We start from the raw sequence: 22189 nt of genomic DNA, 5'->3' as shown, positions 1-22189 counted from the left end.
AAGGGGATGTGCTGATTCAGACTCAGAAAGTCCCACAGACAGAATCCTGTTCTCACAGCCACCAAAGCCCAGCCCACCCTCAGCACAGGGGGAACAACAGGGAGCCTAGATGCCACCAAGACCGTCTTACTCTTGTGTGAAATTTCCTAACTCTCCTCGGGGGTTTTGTAATAGAGAAGAACAGGTCTGACTCTATTGGATCTGTTCCTTTAGCTTTAACCCTGTGCCCTGCTTTCTAGGCTTAGCCTTGCCAGCTCTGCACCTTTTGTGAAACAATGTTGCCTTTAGCCTAAAATCTACAGGAGAGCCTATTCTCAGGGCTCTGACCATTAAGGATATTAACACTTTTGCACTCCTACAAAGTTAACAAGTTGCAGAATAGAAAATAACCTTTGTTTTCTTGGAGGTTTACAGGGACACCATGACCTGACCAGGTGGACAGCTGCAAGAACAAAGAATTCCTGCAGCAAGAAGTTTGCAACAACCAACCACATCTCCTCCCTTGTTTTTTTTTGTAGAAAAAGAGCTTATATTCTGACTGGAGCAGGATGGTTCTCCAAGTTATCAGTCTGCCATCCTCTCCGTCTGCCAGCTTTCCGAGTAAAGTCACTATTCCTTGCCCCCACACCTCATCTCCTGATTTACTGGCCTGTCGTGCTGCGAGCAGAGTGAGCTTGGACTTGGTAACAATTTAGGAGTTTAAAGTATTAAAGCCAACATTTTAGTCCCGAAGGGCCAGCTGTCTGGAAACTGCAACGTAATGTTTCACACCAAAGCTCTCTCGTTTCCCATCGTAGTATCCAAGCAGCCTGTTCATGTTAACTGCCCAAATTGGGTTGTAAGCTGCTCCCTCACTCTTTGAAGGGCCCACATTCTGTGACTGGCAGCTGAAATGAGCGACAGAGAGGGTCGGAGGACGACCACAGTTCCCACAGAGCAGGACAGACCTGGAAACACATGTGCTGTTACCTGAGGTGCTCAGCTGTGCGCAGGCCACCAGAGATGCTGCCAGGCGGGGGATGGTGCTTCTGTTTGAGGCAAGGTTGAGTCAAAAGTCCAAGAGACATGTCACCAAGTCCACTGATGGACAGGAGAGGATGCAGTGATCGAAAAGGAGGTCTTTAGGTCCTAAAGAAAGAGCATTATGCTGTACACCAAAAATTGACACAACTTTATAAACTACACATCAATAAAAATATACACACACACACAAAAAGAAAGAACACAATAAACGTCCCCCCGCTGGACCAGGTGAAGTCTCCCTGATAAGGAGACTCACTCAGTCCAACCAACAAGGGGTGGACCCATGGTCAGAGAGGGGTCCAGGGGACTGTCACTGGCTAGGTCACATAGGTACATTATGTACACTGACATTTTAAAGTCCAATGGCTTAAGAATGGCAACCAGCAAGAGCAGGGGAACACTGGGTGGGGAGAGGGGCTGACACCCTGGCAGCTGGACAGCAGAGGTGACTCACTGCAGCTCTAACCCTCGCCGTGGTGGGGCCCTGGGCAGCGCTGGCTCCCCACGCAACGGGAGAAGGCGGCCCACAAGGCACTCAGTGGAAATGCCATGCATGTCCACTCTGCGAGGTCAGCAAGCTCTGGTGGCTGGAGGCCAGGCCCCTCCTTACCCATGGCCAGTGTGATGGGGTAGATGATGAAATGCCAGCCCCACCCATTCACGGACCCATCACTGATGAACTTCCACTTTAATGCATCCCCCGGGATGTACAGCTCGCTGGCCCAGTTGGACCACTCCCAGCCTGGTGGAGCAAAGAACACTGGTGTTGGGTTCACCCATCATCAGATCAACATCAACTTCTTTAGACACAAAGCAGAGTCGTCTGCATCCTGTCTGGAGCACAGCCGGCTCCTCGAGCCCACTTCTTATGTGTGTTCACCCCGTGCCCTCAACACACGCTGCACCAAGCAGTGGGGAAGCAGGGGGCAGGCAGGCAACGCCCCATGGGAGGTGCTCATGTGCACCCACGATACTGTGTGAGGGGCCCGCAGAGCCAGCCTCTGCCCACACCCAGGTCAGGGGCTGCAGGGAGGTTTCCTGGGGAGGGTGTGACATGATGGTGGTTCCCAGGCAATGGAAGAGAAAGCCCCAGCCTTCCCCAAAGAGGGTGCAAGTATGCAAAGGCCTGGGCACAGGGGCAACTCAGCATGGAAGGGCCACCTTCCGGAGGACGGAGCAGCCCAGCCAGAGCCTGGAGCCTGGGTTCCATGGGCAGCAGACAGACAGGGCTGCAGTACACAATCCCAACCAGGATTCTACTTAGAAGGGCCACCAGGCAGCGGGCTGGGAGTGGCTCAGAAGGGATCCGGCTGGAAGCAGAGACACCGGGCCACATCTCACAACACAACTAAAACCATATCCACATTTGTCGAAATGCCAGAAAAAAATCCATGCTCATCTGTGACCACACCAATTCATCTGACGTAACGTCTTGTGAGGAAAATTTCTTTGGGACACAGCCAGGCCCTTCATTTATTCAGGCTGTGGCTGCCTCTGCTACAGAGGCAGAGGGGAGCAGATATGCCAGGAAACATTAGCAGATACTTGATCCAGATGAAGGGCACAAAAAAGTCTGAAGGGATCACACTCACATACAAATAGCTGCACTGATGATTCTAAAAAGCCCAGTGAGAGCATTTAATAAGCCTTGGTATAGAGTGACTCACCCCTGCTCAGCCTTGGGGAGCCCGTCAGCAGAGCAAGGAGAGGCCCACAGGTGACCGCTCCCGTCTGCTCCAGCGCTCTGTCCTCCCCAGGCACAGAGCACACACTCCATCTGAAGCCCAAGCCTCACAGCATCAATTAAAAAACAGATCCCCTTATGAAGCTCTGTAGCACGAGCCTGGCCATATCACACTCTTTCCAGCACCATCTCCACTGTCTGGGTAAGGCCAGCCTCCTGGATGGCCTGTGCCCGCAACAAGGACCTGCTCTCACACCGATCATCCAGGAGTCCCACCCATCAGTGATGAGTGAGGTACAAACATCACTTGGACAATGATCTTACTGAAAGTATTGGCAGATAAAATCTACTATATTTTGTGGATATTCATGTATTGTCCCTTCCTGAAGTCTCACGTGAGAATGAAGTGGCTAACACTCTGTTCAGTAATGTTCACTGTTCCCTTCTACAGAAGCATCTCAACCTCCCTCCCACCTGACCACACGGAGACAACCCCGCTGACACCGCCCATGACTGTGAGGGTCATGGCACTGCTCTGTTGAGCCCTGCCGGTCAGACTCCACCCTGAGTCCTTCTGCACCTGCAGGACGAATGAGTAGGAAACACAAAGTGACCGCTCCCAACTGGCACACCACGGGCAAGGCCCAAAGGCATGACATACCACACAGAAGCACTGAGACTAAAATGATGCCTGACAGCTAATGAAGAGCAGAAAGTCAGGAAGAACTAACCTCAAAAAATAAGAACTTAAGATTGACTCCCGCTCCCCCCGCGCTGCCCCCCACAGAAGACTCCCCGTGGTGAGCACACCAGAAGACACTCTCACTGGGCCAGCTGGTCTGGTGGTCTCACTTCTGGGCAAATTCTCATGCTGCAGCCCCAGCTGCAAGACCAAACTTTACGTCCTGCCCCCTCCACTTACAGAGCTGTGTGAGATCACACCCCTCAAGCACTTAGCATCAGGTCTAGAGTCTTCTGTGGGACAAGTTAGGCTACAAAAGCATCAATGAAGGGCCAGATCTGGGCTATGGTGGAGGGAAGAAGTTGGCAAATCCTCTCCCCACAAAACTATAAAACCATTCAAATTTTAAGAAACAGTGATTCCAGGACTCTTCAAATCAATTAAGGGCAAACAACAAACTGAGAAAAAACTGCTGCATTCGGGCAGGGATGGGGAAGCCTGGGGTGTTCCCGCCTGGGGCTGGTCTACACGAGCTGGAGCACAGCCCGACCAGGATGGGCCCTGCCTCCAGGGGCGCTCGCTGGTGCAGAGCAGGGGCAGCGCCTGGCAGAGAACCTGGGAGTCAGAGGGCGCCGAGGGCGACGGAGAACACATGGGAGAGCCTGCCTCTCTGCTGGCCCGAGGAGTGGTGGGACTAGGCGGGTCCAGACCTAAGAAGTAGCCAGAGATCTAACAGGAAGATCCTGGAAGCCAGGAAGCAGAGAAGGGCTCAGTGAGGACATCGTGGTGGCCCAGGGCACCCAGGGCACATGAACTCAGGAAAGTGGGAAGAGTGGGGTACACACACAGGAAAACTACCAGAACACTGACTTCCACACCCTCCCTGCCCCACCCCTACAGAGATCCATCCACAGAAGGGAGAATTCAGCAGGCTTGGGTGCTACGCCAAGCAGATATGGAGCAAATCCTAGAGGTCAGGCTAGAAAACAAAAATGAAAACAGAAAAGTGAAGCCATGACATCAGTAGCTATGTGCCATTGGTAGGGAGATTTCAAAGACTAATTCCAGGCATGTTATAAAACAGTCCCAGAATTGTAGCATTTACAAATTAAAAAAAAAAAAAAAGGTCAGAATCCAGATGACTCAACACAATCTAAAATGTCCAGTTTTCAATAAAAAATTATGAGCTACACAAAAACACTGGAAAGTGTGAGCCGTCCTCAGGAAGACAGTCAGTGAACAGAAACTGACTCTGAGGGGCCAGGGGCTGGGGCTGGTGGACAACACCTTCACAGCAGCTGTGATAAATGTGTTCAAAGGGTTTGAGAAAACCAGAGAAAGCATGATAACCAAGGAAAGTATATTAACAATGATTTAATGAAAAAAGCAGTAAGTTTTGAGGGTGGAAAGTACAAAGACCAAAATGAACAATTCACTAGCTGGACAAAGCAGCTCTGAAATGGCAGAAAAAAGAGTCACCACACAACTTGAAGACTATGCAATTTCTACCACTGTCTAACTGGAGAACAGGAGAAAAAAAGACTGAGTAAAAATAAACGAAGTCTCAAATATCTCAATAAAGTACATTTATGAAAACTCACAGCTCATATCTTAGTCAGTTGTGCAACACTGAATATCTTAAGATCAATAAGGTAATAAGAATACTCAATGGGATATTTCCATTCAATCCTGTACTGGAAGTTCTCGTTTGAGCAGCTAAACAAGAAAAAGAAATAAGAAGCATCTAAATTGGGTTGTAAAAGATAAAGTTAAATATCCCCATTTCCAGGTGACATAATTTTATATGTAGAAAAACCTAAATAATTCACACAAACACAAATGTTTAGAGATAAAAAATTCAGCAGAGTTCAAGATAACAACATAAACACAAAATTTAGTTGTGTTTCTATTAAAACAGCAATAACAATTCAAAAAGGACATCAAGAAATAAATACCATTTATAATAGAATCCAAAAGAATAAAATAGTTAGGAATAATTTTAACAAAAAAGTGCAAAATTTGAACTCTGAAATATACAAACATTGATGAAAGACTGTAATAGAGAGCTAAACAAATGGAAAGATATTCTGTATTCATGGATCAGAAGACTTAAAATTGTCAAGATGGCAATATGACCTGAACTGATCTTAATATATACATTCAGCACAATCCCTATCAGAATCTGAGCTGCCTTCATTGCAGAAATTGAAATAGTAGTCTTAAAACTTGGAAGCTCAAAAGAAAAGAAAAAAAAAAAAAAAAAAACCAGCCAAAACAATTTTGAAGAAGAAGAACAAATTAGGAGGATGTAAATTTCCTGATTTCAAAAGTTACTACAAAGTTGCAGTAATTAAAGCAATGTGGTACATGCATCTGGAAAATATATAGATCAATGAGACAGAAATTAATCCATTCATGTATGGTCAACTGATTTTTGATAAGAGTACCAAGACCACTTAATTGAGACAGAATAATCTTTACCACACGTGGTGCTGAGATAACTGGATATTCACATGCAAAAGAATGAAGTTGACACCTTGCCTCATACCACATACAAAAATTTCTTCAAAGTGGATCAAAAACCTAAATGTAAAATCTCAAACTATGAAACTCTTAAAAGAAAACCTACAGCTAAGCATTTGTGACCTTGAATTTGACAATGGATTATTAGATATGAAAACAAAAAATAAACCAGAAAAAATAAATTATAGTTCATCAAAATTAGAAACTTTTGTGAATCAAAGAACATTATCCAAAAGTAGAAAGATAACCCAAAGAGTAGCATAAGGTATTTTCAAATTACATAACTGGTAAGAACATATGAAAGAGCTCTTGTAAAAACACATAACTTGATTAAAAACATGCAAAGTTTACGTATGAACATTTCTCCAAAAACATACACAAACGGCTACTGAGCACATGAGATATGCATCAATATCATTAGTCATCAAGGGAATGCAAATCAAAACCACAGTTACACCCAGTAGAATGATGATAATCAATATGTCAACTAATAACAAATATTGACAAGGATGTGGATGTGGTAAAATCAGAACCCTCACAGACTGCTGGTGGGAATGAAAAATGGTACAGCCCCATTGGAAAATAATCTAAAAGTTACTTAAATTTTAAACATAGTGTCAACATTTGACCCAACAATTTCATCACTAGGTGTAACTACCCAAGAATAATGGAAATAAATAGGCTATGAGAACTTACACACGAATGTTAAGAGCAGCATTATTTGTAATAACCAAAAGTCTAATCAACCCAAACATTCATCAACTGGTGAATGGATAAATACAATTGTGGTGCATCCCTACAATACAATATCACTTGTCCATAAAAATATCAAAGCCCTGATACACGCTACAACTTGTATGGACCTTGAAAACATGTTAAGTGAAAGAAGCCAGCCACACAAGATCCCACATTATTTCTTTCATATAAAATGACAAGAATAGGCAAATCCATAAAGTAGATTAGCATTTACTTAGGATCTGGGAAGACCGAGGCTTTCAAAAGTGATAGCTAATGGGCATGAGCTTTCATTTTTAGGTGATGAAAGAAGTTTTAAATTTGATCGTGGTTATAGTTTCACAACTATGTAAACATACAAAATATCATTGAATTGTACACTTTATGTGAATTGTCTGGCATGTGAATTTGTGAATTATATCTCAGTAAAGCTACTTACAAAAAAAAATTGTTGTCCATATGTGTGTCACTCTATTTCTAGACTTTCCAATCTTTTTTCATTGATTCACTTGTCTATGTTGATGTAAAAACACACCATCATAATTTTATAGATTTATAGTGACTTTTGAAATCAGGTTTGCCTTTTGACTTTGTCCTTATTTTTTGAAAGTTATTGTGGCAATTCTAGGTCCTTGGAATTTCTCAATGAATTAAACCACTTGTCAATTTCTATAAAAAGCCTGCTGAGATTTTAATAGTTATTTTATTTATCATTTACTTTAGATATATTTGACCTCATCATAATGTTAAAAGTCCTGAGACAGGACCAAGGTATCCACCTTTTATTTAAGCCTTCTTTAATTGCTTAACAGCAATCAACAATATTTTTGTTCCCACTTTGCAGGTCTCACACATTTTCTTTAAGACTTATTGTATATTTAATATTATTATACGTGTTATTTGTATTTTAATTTCAGATTTGTAAAATTTCAGATGATTTTTTTTTATATTGGCATTACATCCTGCAACCTTCCTATATTCATACATCAGTTCTACTAACATTTTTATAAATCCATCAGATTTTCTACATAGATTAACCTGTAGTCTGCAAATTAAGATAGTTTTACTTCTTGCTTTCCAATCTGGATACCCTTTTTCCTATCTTATTACACTTACTAAAACCTCCAGCACAATGTTAAATAGAAGTTGTGAGAGTGGATATACTTGTCTTTTTCCTGATTTTAAGGGGAAAACATTGTCATTTGATCTTAATTAAGATGCTAGCCATAGAGTTGAGGTAGATGCTTATATCAGGCTGAAGAAACCCTTTTCTCCTAGCTTGTTGAAAGTTTCTCTTATCAAACATGAATTCTGGATTTTGTTCAATTTCTCTTGGATATATTGAGATGATTGAAACTTGCCATGACTAATCAGAAGCAATCTCCAGCTCAATATGGGAGCACCTTCACCTCAATCACACATTAGAGGAGTGAGTACCTGAAACAAGTTAATGGAAGTGATGGATTTGGGGTAGAAACAAATAGCAGCCATTCACCTGTCTTTCAGGTGAAGCCACTTTTTCCTATCACCCAAAACTTGTCATCAGCCAAGACTGAAGTGCTCACAGCATATTCTTTTAGGCTTCTCTGCCTTTGTATATTCTGTTCAGTGTTTATGATTTATTTGCACACTCTCAATATCACCATGTGCATGATGTACCTCCAACCATACTTTATCTCAAAAATTAATTAGGACATGTTTTACACAGGGAGGCAGTAACTTCCTTTTCAGGCTTCTACATGGAAACACAAATGGAGTGTTGCACTTCTTAATACAGAACATTAATAGTACAATATGGAGAGTATTTTGGGAATTGAGTGAGGACTTCACATCACGGCACCAACTGGGAGCTAAGGAATATTTTTCAAAGTGTTTAGAAATTTTCCATTTCACTGAGACACATATTCTGCTGGGTCATTCAGAACTACATTTTGGATTTTAAAATTCACTAAATACTACTTCCACATAATCTAACTTGTCTGAATATAAACATTTCCTCTTGGTTTAAATATTGAATAAAATATGGTCATCAGAGTAATGATAAATACTGCAGAGTTTACCAGAGTGTCACTAGATCTCAGTTCTCCTTTATTTAATACCATTACATACTGTCCTAAATGAGGGAATGAATAGTGTAACAAGGTGATGCTTGTGTAACTTTAAAATACAGAGTTTCTAGGGAAAATAAACAAAATCACAAATCAAATGTGAGATAAAATCATGGATTTTAGACACTGTCATTGTGACTAACCCATGGCTATTAGAAATGATAACATATAAAAGACTTAGATTAATTAAAACATTTCACAAAGAATAGTGATATAGCATAGTCAACAAAAGAAATAAAATCTATAAATATAATAGTAAATACAAAATGAAGAGACATCCTGTACTAAGACTGGAAATCGATATTATCACTGGTGGGACTGCAGCTGCAGTATTGTGTTAGTTCTGGGGCACTTCAATGCCAGGCATGTGTAGCAACACTGGAAAAAATCCAGGAAAAAAAACAACTGAATAATGAGAAGGAAAGACTGATTTATAGCGGGGAGATTAAAGCAACATAATATTTATAGCTGGGCTAAAGGAATTTGAAAATGATCTGCAAATATTTGAAAGATGTAAATAACAAGTAGAAAAGGAATTCTCGAGGAGGAAGCAGAATTAGAGGCGATGCAATCGGAATGGGAAGTGGCAGGGTTATTTATGCCAAGTAAAGATTAAAACACACACATAACTTCCTGACTGGACTACTAAACAGAAGAGCAGGCTTTCTCCTTAAGCACTGAATGCCTCCCTCCTGCATGAAGCACTAAAAGGTGTTATTTTATGGACTACTCATGCATTGACAGGCAGAGTGTGAATTATTTTATCAAAATCAGAACAGAAATATATAGGATATGTCGTCTGACTCCATCTGAACCTACCAAGTAGAATTCCATTTTTTGCTTTGATTTAGGAATGTAGAGACTTATTTTTTGTTTTTTAAATCCTTCACATAAGAAGTTATTTGTGATGACTGGGAATGAGTCATCACTAAAATCATCAGCAGGGAAGATTTATACAGAAAAGCTGTACTAGGATCCTTCTCCAAGAGGAAAGGATGAATGATTGGCATTTAAGTAGACCACAGGGAAGATTTACACAGAAAAGCTGTACTAGGATTCTTCTCCAAGAGGAAAGGATGAATGATTGGCATTTAAGAAGACCTACAGATGACAGTGTCTCCAGTGTAGTGCTTCAATGTGCTCATCTATTAATCTGGCTTCTCAATTGCTTGAATTTCTCTCCTCCAATTATCTTATTTAGCAACATGAATTGATGATGTTGCTGGCAAAAGCCCATTATATAAGGGAATGAAAATGGAATTTAGGGAGAGTTCTGGTCAAGATGGCAGAGTGTTAGGACCATAAGCTTACCTCTCCTTGTGACTACAATGAAACCACAACTGAATGCTAAACATCAGAAAAAGACTGGAACCTAGCAAAAAAGATCTGGAACTGGAAACATAAAGAGGGAACCATAGCAGGACGGTAGGAGGGGTGTGCTCATGATATAATGGGGATCCATACCCCCTGGTGACCCACAAACTGAAGATTTATTAAGTCACAGAAGAGCCCTCCCACAAGAGTGAGGGCTCTAAGTCCCATGTCATGCTCCCCAGCTCAGGTCCCAGCATTGGGAAGAGAAGGAGACCCCAGGACATCTGGTTTTGAAGTCCAGTGGGGCTTGGCTCTGGGAGCCTTATGGGACAAGGGGAAATGGAGACTCCATTTGCTTGAGAAGTGTGCACAGAAACTCACGTGCACCAGGTCCAAGGGCAGAGGCAGTGATTTCATAGGAACCTGGGCCAGACCTGCCTGCTGGATTTCGAGGGTCTCCTGGGGACATGGGGGCTAGATGCGGCTCACTCAGGGGACATAAAAGCTGGTGGTGGACATTCTGGGAGTGTTCATCTACATGAGCTTTCCTGGAGGCTGACATCTTGATTGAATCGTTAGCCCTAAGACCTAGCCCCACCCAACAGCCTGTAGGGAATAGAATAGACAAAAAATTGCTTTGGCTGTTTGGGGTCTTTTGTGGTTCCTTATAAATTTTGGAATTGTCGTGGGTATTTTGACAGGGGTTGTGCTGGATCTGTGGATTGCTTTGGGTAGTGTGGCCATTTTGATAGTGCTGATTCTTCCAATTCAAGAGCACAAGAAATTTTTCCATTTCTTTGTGTCATTTCGGTTTTTGGCGTATAGGTAACCTCCTTGGTTAATTATATTTCTAGGTATTTTGTCATTTTGATGTAATCAGATGTTTCTGCTGGTTATAAAATTCTGGTTTTTGAAGTGAAAAAAAAAATGGATGAAGGGCCACAAATGGCAAAATATCCTTCTTTCTTATGGGTGAGTTGTATTCCATTACATGTATGTGTGCTGCGTCTTCATTATCTGTTCAACTATTGATGTGCTCTTAGGATGCTTCCAAGTCCTGGCAATTATGAATAATGTTGCTGTTAATAGCAAGGTGTATGTATCTTTGTGAATTAGTTCTTATTTTGTGGTTGGCTTTAATCTTTTGATAACTACATAAGTTTAAAAAGCTAAAACTCTAAACATTCTTAGAAATAATGAATAGTATATACATGTAAATTTAAAAAAAATATGTGCAGTGAAAAAAATTACCTATCAAGCCATGAAAGACATAGAAGAAACTTAAAGGACATATTACTGAATGAAAGAAGCCAGTCTGAAAAGGCTACAAACTATGATTCCAACCAAATGACATTCTGGAAAAGGCACAGCTACAGAAACAAAAAGATCATGGTTTCCAGGGGCTTGGGGAGAGGGAGGGAGGGAGGAATAGATGGAGCAAAAAGGACTTTTAGGGCAATGAAATTATTCTGTATGATGCTATAGTGGTGGCTACATGTCATTATGCATTTGTCAAAACCCATAGAATGTACAACATCAAGAGTGAATCCTAATGTAAACTATGGACTTTGGTTGCTAATAATGTGCCCATGTTGGTTCATCGATTGTACCAAATATGCCACGCTGATGAGGGATGCTGAGGGTAGGGGAGTATATATGTGTGGGTGGGGAGGGCTATGTGCGAACTCTGTATTTTCTGCTCAATTCTGCTGTGAACCTGAAACTGCTCTAAAAAATAAGTCTATTAAAAAAATGCTCTCAGCAATGTTTTAAGGGAAAGGGGAGGCAGAGCCTATAAAAAGATAAATGGAATACATGATAGTGTTAAAAAATGTATATTATAGGGGGAGGGTATAGCTTAGTGGTCGAGTGTGTGCTTAGCATGCACGATGCCCTGAGTTCAATCCCCAGTTCCTCCACTAAAATAAACAAATAAACAAACAAATAAATAAATAACCCTAATTACCTCCCCCCCCCAAAATTTTAAAAATTGTATACTGTAAAACCACTCATCAGAAGAAAGACAGAATAGCTATATGAGTATCAGAAAAAAGTGCACATCAGAACAAAGACTATTACCCTAGAAAAACAGGTGTGTTTCATAATGATAAAGGCAACCTTTCAAAAAGAATAATCCTAAGTGAGCAGACACCTAATATCACTGCCCCAAAACACATGAGCTAAACCCTGAGGGAACGGAAAGGAGAAACAGATCACAAGCAGAGCTCAACACCCTCACTTCCTGAAAGACTCTGCAGACATAAGAGTCATCAAGGATAAGTTATTTATAGAATATACTTTGTTTTCAAGGTCACATGTTAATTAATCATAGTGAACACGATTCTGAGACATGATGCTAATCTCTGTATATTCAAAAGGACTAAAATAATATAAATTATGTTCTCAGACCAATACAGAATGAAACTAGACAATGACAACAGAAAGAGATTTTGAAAACTTTTAAATATTTGGAAATTAAACAACATGCTTCTAAACAATCAATGGATCAAAAATAAAATAAATAGGAATATTTTAAGCAATGAAAATTAAAACACATCATATCAAAATGTGTGGGATGCAATTATAGTGCCTGGTAGGAAATTTATAATATGAAGTGCTCATGTTAGTAAAAAGACAGATCTCAAGTCAATGATCTAAGTTTTCACCTTAAGAAACATGGAACCCAAGAGCAAATGAACTTAAAAGTAAGCAAAAGGAAGGAAAGTTACATGTTTTAAAAAACATTCCTTCATTCAGTTCATTTAATATAAGTTATCAAGCTTATTAACTTGTTCAGATTATTCCTATGTTATTCTTTTAATGTCCATAGGATCTATAGATATGTTCCCTTTATTCATGATTTTATTTGTTTCTTCTCTTTTTTCTTGATTAAATTTCTTAGGTATTATCAACTTTATTAATCATTCTGAAGAACTGGTTTTGGGCTTCACTGACTTTTTTCTAGAGTATTTTTGTTTGCTATTTCATTGATTATGCAAACTCTTTCAGAAATTATGAGGTGGGAATATTTCCCAATTTATTCCATGAGGTTAGCAGTAACCCAAAACCCAAACTGGAAAACAATACTACAAAAAAATATAAACCAATATTCCTTACAAACATAGATCCAAAAATCATTAACAAAATCCTAGGAAACAAAATCCAAAATAACTTTAAAAGAATAATCCCCTGTGATCAACAAGATTTATCTGAGGATTACAAAGTTGGAGCATCATTTGAAAATCAATAAATATGACTCACTGTATTAACAGCTTAAAAAGAAAAATCATATGATTATCTCAATAGATGCAGAAAATGCACTTGACAAAACTCAGCACACATTCCTGATAAAAGTTCTCAGCAACCTAGGAACATGAGAAACATCCTCAAACTGATAAGAGCAACTATAAATAAAATATAGCTAATATCATTTTAAATTATGTTTTAATTAAGGAAGAAAATGCATTCTACTTAACATAAGGAATGAGGCAGAGATGTTTGCTGGAACCTCTTCTGGTCAACAATTGATTGCGATAGGTCAAGAAAATGAGATAAAAATTATGTGGATTGGAGAGGAGGAAGTGAAACTCAATTTACAGATGACACTATGGTCTACATAGACTATCCTAATGAACTTACCAATAAGCAACTCAAACTAATAGGCTTAGCAAGACTGCAGTATGGAAGGTTAATGTGTACAAATACTTGTATTTTTTTATTCTAGCAATGAACAGTTGGAAACTGAGATGGAACAAATAATAGCATTTACATCAAAAACAAATACTTAATGATAAATTTAACAATGCACATGCAAGTCTTGTATACCAAAAACTATACAACATTGCTGAGAAAAACTATAAAAACCCAACTAAATGGAATGTTACACCATATTCAAACAGTGGATGATCTGATGTTCTTAAAATGCCAATTTTCCCCAAATTGACCTATAGATTTAATGTAATCCCAATCAAATCTTAGCAGTCTTTAAAAAAAAATAGTGGTAATGGTTTCTTTTTTTTGTTTGAACATACTTTAGGAAACGATATACATAACCGAGCTTTCCCACTATCTCCAGGTAACAGCAGGAAGCTCCAGCTACACACATTCAGCATTTTGTGATGGCTGAGAACAGCAGTCAGCACCAGATGTGAACAGTCAGCTGTGACACAAACATCCTTCCAAATGAAATGTCATCATAGAAAGACAGGTAAACCAGGGTTTAATAAGTGACAGCCATCTGGGACATGACCATCATTCTTGTTAAATTTCATATTTCATTCAGTATTCTTATACACAATTCCCTGTTTATAGGTTTTAGATAAAACCTCCCTTAAGGAATTATTTCAATTAAGTGTATAAGTATTCTTATACACAATTCCCTGTTTATAGGCTTTAGATAAAACCTCCCTTAAATAATTATTTCAATTAAATAGTTCTGATAAAGAATCCCCAGGCAGTTCAAATTCTAATATGCATTGACCAAAGGAAAAGAAAAATAACAATTTTTGTTTGTTCTAACATGTTAATTACAACAGATACATTTCAAATCTGATCAGCTTTTTCCCCCTTTCCTCTCCCATAACCATGTTCATCAGGCCATTTCCCTATATTTGAGCAATCCATGTACTTTCAGCACACATGCCCAGCAGTGCTTTAAAGTCCATTCTTACAAGGTGCAAATGGATTTCAATAATTTATACAAACAAGTGGGTTATGCTCAATCACTGCAATTTTAAGCTACTGTACACAGGAATGGAAAGGTTACAGAAAAGTGCCATAGCCTGAAGAAAGGAGGGAAAGAGGAACCTTAAAAAATGGATAAAATCAGATGAAGGATTTCGAACACATGGGCAATGAAAAACATTTCTCTGCAAAACAAATGGAGAAGCACTGCTCTTGACCATCAGGTGCAAGTGTGGGAACAGGTGTTTGATGACATTGTATCCACTGCCTGTATGGTTCACAGTCATATCTTCAGACACAGATCACCTGGTGCTTGCACTGAATTTTTGAAAATACAAGATTTCTAAATGATAAATTAACCCCCTAATTTTGCAGACAGGTTTACATGTAAAAGGCTAAGTATTTAGCTGCCTCTGTATTGATTAGTTTTGGGTGTCTAAGCTTTGTTACACATGACTTCCCACGTGTCACAGATGAAGAATGCATCTACAAGAAACCTACATTTCAAGGGTTTTACAATCAATCTTGTATCTTTCCCCTGAATTGAATCTCACAGACTGCCATCCCCTTGTCATCTGTTTTGCCCAGCTTAACAGTCTTCCTCTACTTAAATGCAGCTCAAAAATGTTATGATTGGGCAATAGATTTACAGTTCCTGTACTCAACACCAAGTGCAATTATGACCATACTTGGTAATGACTGGCTCATACCTACAGGAAATGGTAATTTAAAATGAGGATCAATGGGCCATGTGATAAAATAAACTCTAGTTTAAGGTCAATATATACTTTATCGACTTCATAATTTGTCTGGATTAACATACCTTGGAAAACAATTTTACATAGGCCCCTGAAAAAGTAAGAAAATAGCCCCACCAAAGGGGGGGGGGGCTAACAGCATTCATTTATAGTTAAAAAGGAAAAAATGCACTAATTTAAAAAACCCATGCTCAAATATCTAATTTATCCAACATGGTGAAAGGCCAATGTATGCCAGATAAGTGATTTTCTCAACAGAAAAAATGTTCAGAGTATCACAATATTTCTAAGACTTAAAGGAATTTTACTCCAGATGTGATACACATTTGGAAAATGCATGACTAATTGCTCCTACTTCAGATGACTTCACTTGCTTGGCTTCTGGAGTTTTCCATCCTGCTTTTAGTGGCATTTCTCTCACGGCCATCACTGTCAGGCTACCAGCAACCAATTTGTAAAATGATGGCATATTAGCTTTTAGAAATTGGAAATCTGTATCCCTCTGTCACTTGCTCTGTTTGTCTTTTTTAAAAATAAAGACAACAACCCAGACTTTAAACCATCATACATTCTAGCCTATTTCAACAACATAAACCATCATAACTTTTTTAATTAAAAAAAAAAGAGAAGTAAGACTAAGTGAAAGCAGAGTCAGAGCTGGAAGGCTTTCCTGGGACTACAGCTCCCTCAGTGAGCAAACTTGTTGGCTACTCTAATACTCTCCCCTGCTTTCTAAGTTTCTGATTATATCCTCCTTGGTTGAAGCCATTTGAAATCCGACCTCTACATAACTGGTATATTACTATATTTTCAAAGAAAGGGGAGAAATCCCTTTTCTTGACACTGGACCCTGTGGAGACCCTGAAATGAAGCCCACAGGTGGCTTCCCACGCAGGCCTGAACATCAATGCAAGTTGTGTTTCTCTTTCTGATTTTTAAAAACAGCTGCTTGGCATCACGGTGGAAGATAAGCCATTTTCTCGTGAACTCCTTGCCCAGATTACATTATGGTTCATAAAAAGTCCTGTGTTAATAAGCAGAATTATTCTCCAACGCTGGAATCTTATATGATTTGCAAGTTCATCTACTTCAAAAGAATCCAAATCTAGTCCTGATTTTATCAAAGGCCTTTTGTTATTTTGCTATTTGCTATTCTGTTAATTCATACACTCAATAATTCAGATGTTCCCAAATGGATGCCACAAAAATTTAATTATATGACCACACAGATCTTTATAATGAACGATCGAGATGTTTTCATCGAGTTGCTGCATGGAATGCTACTATAAGGTTGAAAATTAGCACCATGAGGAAAGTTTCATTTTTCAACAGGACTTTTAAAAATATAATAATTAGAAATGGCACCTAGAGATAGAGAGGCAGAAAAGTGGGGTCCCTACTCTGGAAGCAGGTTCCATCAGCGGCTCAGGTGGCAGTGGGAGAAGCAGGGATGGGTTTTAAAAATGTCAAATGGACCACTCTGGCTTTATCCTATTCCCCCCATCCTCCCCCAAATCTCTCAGGAGGAAAAAATGGTCCCCATTTGAGTTACAAAGTCAGAATAGAAGGGAGAGACGCAGGCTCTGGGGGTGGCCCTGTGCGAGGTGGGGGAGGGGCGGGCAGGCAAGCAGCAGCGATCACTTTGGAGATTATGAATGTATCACTGTGGACCGAACAAAATCCAGATAACCAGAGGTCTGTGCCCGGTTCACGGACAGTAGCGCTCTGCCACTTGAGGGAGATTTAAGATCTAGAAGCACATTGAAAACTGGAGTGAGAGTTAAGAGATGGTGTTCAACTCCCCTGTCTTGCTTCACATGGGCTCAGAGACTCGGGCATGTCACCTGGACTCCTTCTCTAATCTGAACAAGCAGCCTGAAGTGCAGTCTTTGCAGCTCCTTGAGAGTATGTCACCAAAACTAAGTACTTCTGCATCTATCTCAGAACACAGCGTCTATAATCCTGGAATGAAAACTATGTCCATATGTTCAGACGATACTAGGACTTCTTTTAAATTTCAAATATTGTCTCATTAGCAGGCTATTTTTTATCCCATAGCTGCTTTATTGATTTTCCCATTATTTCTAGGCACATAATATTCACCCTCAATTGTATCATTATCAACTATTTCATACAATTTTGTGCAATTTAAAGACACATTTTCAACTCCCAGTTAAAATTTCTGATCACTGATTTAAATATATCAAACAGCCATGGTATACTGAAATTGAAAATTTCAATACTGTCAAAACAGCAGTTCCTGCAAAGTGACAACACTGCCACAACGAAACAGATGTGTGTAAACACCCATGTTGTATGAGCTTGTGATTGAGAGATGTAAGGCCAGAACCCCAAAGAACACACAGCCAGAGCATGTTCATACTGTTCACCTCATGGAAAACTCTGGTTCCTCCGGTAAGTCCAGCAAACCTGTCTTCCTCCCAACCACTACCCACCCTCAATTTTAACTAGCCCATCTGGTATCCCCTAGATCTTGGTCAGAGTCCCCACTGTAACACCAGTCATCATCTGTGGTGGTTGCTTCCACGTTTGTCTCCTCTCCCAGCTCACAAGTATGCCAAAGGGCAGGGTCTGTGATTTGTCTGTCTTTGGGTCTGGCACGCTGGCTGCCAGTAATGGGTGTACAGAAAAGATCTGCAGATGACTGTAGACAGGTTAGCTCTCTTGAACAACAATAAATTGTCATATATATATATATTACATAATACATATATAATATAATACATATATATTATACATACATATGTGTGTACATATATATGTATATATAAAAACAAATGTCAGAAAAGTACTTGTGAAAACTCTGGATTAGTAATAAATGAAAAAATAGGATTACTAATCACTGCCACTTTCCCTCAAAAGGCAAGGCAATCTGATACAGGAAACAGACAAATGTTGAATATCCATTTTTCTTAAAATATTCTATGAAAATTCCACCCTTCAACTATATCTTTGAGACAACAAATTGTCCATCAAATCATAAACCAGAAATTAAGCATTATACATGCTAACCACATAAATATAAAGGAGAGCTCTAAGCAGATAAATAAGCATGCTATTTTTAAAATGTTTGAAGAGATTTATAACTTTCCACTTTTAAACTCTAATGCTATGCATTATTTTCTCAAAGTATAGATCCAGTAACACACTTCAGTATTACTGACCAACTATTTAATTAAATCTACTTCAGCACCATCCCTACAAAGTGCCATCTGCTGACACACATCACACAAAGTGACAGAGGGGCTTCCGGGGCTTGTCCACCAGGAGAACCAGAGCAGACAGACATGCTTCTAGGTGAAGGGTCTCTCCTGCCGACTGACTCACACAGCTTTATCCTCACATTTCAAACGTATGCCTGTCTTTTCAAAGATAAACATTTACACAGCCTTGGTTGACCGATTCTTGCAGCTGACTTTGTAAATAAATGAATAGGAAAAAATTTCCCCCAAAGCCTGGCTACAGATAATAAAAAGGGCTTGAGGGGGCTTGTGAAGGAAAAGAACTCACTCTGTAACGTGTGTGCTCCAGTCAGTTTGGGTTATGTTAATTTCTGGATGTAAATGCAAGCAAACCTGTTAATTATTTAAACAAAAGGTTGTGCATTTTCAGAGCCTGAAGTGATTAATAATTAGTTCAGACAGGTTGCATATTACAGAGGAACATAGCCACTGACCAGTTCCAGGACCATAAAAATAATAAAGCTACTTCAAGAAGATAGATGTATCATTCAAATGTGATTTTTTTTCTTCTCTCAAATGTGGCTCCATTATGGAGGTAAGAATAAAAGGTAATATTCTGATTTTGGTTTCCAGAAAATACAAAAGTTACACATTTTGTGCTCTCTGAAATTATCATTTCACTATAAAAGTTGTGGTGCTTGGGCAACAAATATAGAAAGAAGAACTAAGAAAATCTGATGAAAGTTGGTGAGGCTGAATAGAAGTCTATAACCTACAGACAACCGTAGGGACCTGGAGACCTGAACTTTTATAGGTAACTGTACATCTGACCCCTACATACTCATTTATCACCACTTTAGAAGTGTATAGAATTTTAAAAAATACTTTTCTGAGACAAAGGACAACTTTGTTAGGTGAAAAAATTGTTAAAAACTCACAGGAAATCTTAGACAAGAGAGAGAAAAGAAACTAGGATTTGTTCCCTCCTACATGTTAGGTGACTGGGCCGGGGGGTCTACAAACTTGTAGGTCCGTGCCCTGCAAGTCTGTGACACAGGAGCTGTTAAAACTCCAGTTTTACAAATGAACTAACCATGACTCAGGGATGTTAATTACTTTACCTAAGGTCACACAGTCAGTAAGTGGTGGAGCTACTAACATGTAAACTTTAGTCTGTCTTATTTCTCTCTGCATGCTTTCCCCAAACTGTTTCCCTAAATCATGTATTTATTCTTAAGAACTTAAAGAGTTGGTGTCCTAAAATTACATAGGTTCTCAAAAAAATACAGGCAACACATCCAATTGAAGAAAGCATTATTCTAAGAATCAGGAAAGAAATCCTAATTCTAGGTCCTCCTTTTTCATCTATTTACTAAGCTATGTCCCAGAAAAATTAAAACAGCCAGGCCGTAGGAACCTAAGATGAGTGGGTGGAGAAGGAGCAGGACATGAAACTCAGGTTGGTCTCTCTTACCTGTAAGTAAATGCTATGTACTGAATGTGGCCCCCAAATTCATATTTTGAATCCTGACATCTAGTGTGATAGGGATTGGGGGTGTAGCCTTTGGGAGGTGATCAGGTCACCAGCGCCAAGCCCTAATGAATGGGATCGATGCTCTTATGGAAGAGGACCCCAGAGAGCTTGCGTGCCCCTCAGCCACGGGAGACCATGGTTAAAAGACCCATCTATGAACCAGGAAGTGGGCTCCATCATATACCAAACCTACCAGCATCTTCACCTGGAACCTCCCAGGCTCCAGAACTGTAAGAAGTAAACTCCTGTCATTTATAAGCTCCCCAGTCTCTGGTATTTTGTTATAGCAGCTGGAACAAATTAACACAGTATGATTTCCAGCAATTAAATTGATTCTGATTCCATATTCTTAAAAATAACAGAGTAACAAGCTTATATCATTCTAAAAGTATAACCAGAACCCAGGTTTCTAAATTTTAAATCCAAAATATGCTTTGCCCTATTGTCTCTAATATTCTGAGCCACTGCTTCATTGTTATTTCAAGAGACATAGGACCCTCTTATATGCAAATGGGGGGAAAAGGTATTATACCAAAAATAAATGTAAATGATGTAAAGTTATTTCCCACATTCTCCCAAATTATTCATTACATGTAAATAGGATATATAACAACTTTGTGATAAAACCTGAAGCCTAATTTTTAAAATTTTCTCAATGACTAAGTAAAGTTCAAATTAATGTACTTTTTCTTATTCAGGAAATGACAACTTTTAAATTCAGAAAGCTAAACCGACAACACTGATTGATTGATTGCCGGGGGAGGTAATTAGGTTTATTTATTAATATTATTATTTCTTCTTTAATGGATGTACTGGGGATTGAACCCAGGACCTCATGCATGCTAAGTCTGCATTCTACCACTTGAGCTATACCTTCGCCCCTGATAATTCCTAAAAAATTTTTACTAACTTCAACATCCTTTGACCCTGTGGGCTATAGAACATACCACATTGAAAAAGGGAGGCAACTTTGGGAGCTCTGATCAACATCAAGAAACTTTATCACCAGTACTTTAGAGCCAAGTGGCTTTTTAGTTTCTTTCCTTAAAGAGAAAATAAAATATATATACTTCAACAAAAGTTCTTTTGAATTATGCAATCTGGTCTTTAGAGGAAAAAAACTAAGAAGCCAAAAAGAATGACTATAGCCTAATTAAAAAAATAATGTACACTTTATAAGCATTTAGGAGTATAACATTTTCAAGGCTCAAAACCCCACTATGCCACTTACAGGACTTCCTAAATCAAACGACACACGTAAGTATTTTACAATCCTTTTCTGCATCCAACTACCTGTGTTTTTAAATTCAACATCAGGGTTTCTGACTAAATCATCACAATTTTGGTTTAAGGGCTAAGACTTTGAACAACCACTGGTCATTATTATTTTGAACTGTCTCTTGAAGTCAACGTTTAATTTCAATTACTACTTGAAAATTATCCAGTTGTCAAAAATCCAGAAGACAGTACACTTTTCCTAATGGCACAGCTTGAGAAAATACACTCAGAAATGGTACTGTGTGAAATCAAATTGTAAAAATAATTAGGGTCAGCTAGGTGATTTACCACTGTATGGAAAGAATCTAGAAAATTGGAGTTAAGTATACAAATTTATTTAAAACTAATCTACAATGATTTATATTCTACCCTATGCCATTTATACAGTGCTAAGACATCTGAAATTTAAGCACTATTGTGAGTTTCCCAGTGAATGCCAATAACTGGTCAGAGTTTTCTCTAACTAAACTGACTGTTAAACCAACAGATTTTAACATGAATTTGTGGCTACATAAACACAACCTACATCTTATCAAAAATGAGGCAAAAATGAAGTTATTTTCTATACTGGTAATTATAACATTTTACTTTAAAAAGAATTACATTGACTCAAAAACCATATAGACTTCCAGTGAACTTTTGGAGAATATCATAATTGGGTCAA

At 39.1% G+C, this 22189-nt stretch overlaps 1 long non-coding RNA gene across 1 annotated transcript in view; it reads right to left on the bottom strand.

Moving 5' to 3' along the window:
* Window positions 1-22189, bottom strand: part of LOC105091678 (uncharacterized) — an 86706-nt gene that overhangs the window by 62977 nt on the left and 1540 nt on the right. Inside the window, exon 2 of the long non-coding RNA XR_010377958.1 lies at window positions 970-1128. This is a non-coding gene — a long non-coding RNA (uncharacterized LOC105091678). The remainder of the gene's footprint in view (window positions 1-969; window positions 1129-22189) is intronic.

This window comes from Camelus dromedarius, chromosome 26, assembly GCF_036321535.1.
Source record: "Camelus dromedarius isolate mCamDro1 chromosome 26, mCamDro1.pat, whole genome shotgun sequence".
NCBI lineage: Eukaryota > Metazoa > Chordata > Mammalia > Artiodactyla > Camelidae > Camelus > Camelus dromedarius.
Note: the sequence above shows the minus strand (reverse complement) of the source record. Positions and strands in the feature narration are given on the sequence as shown.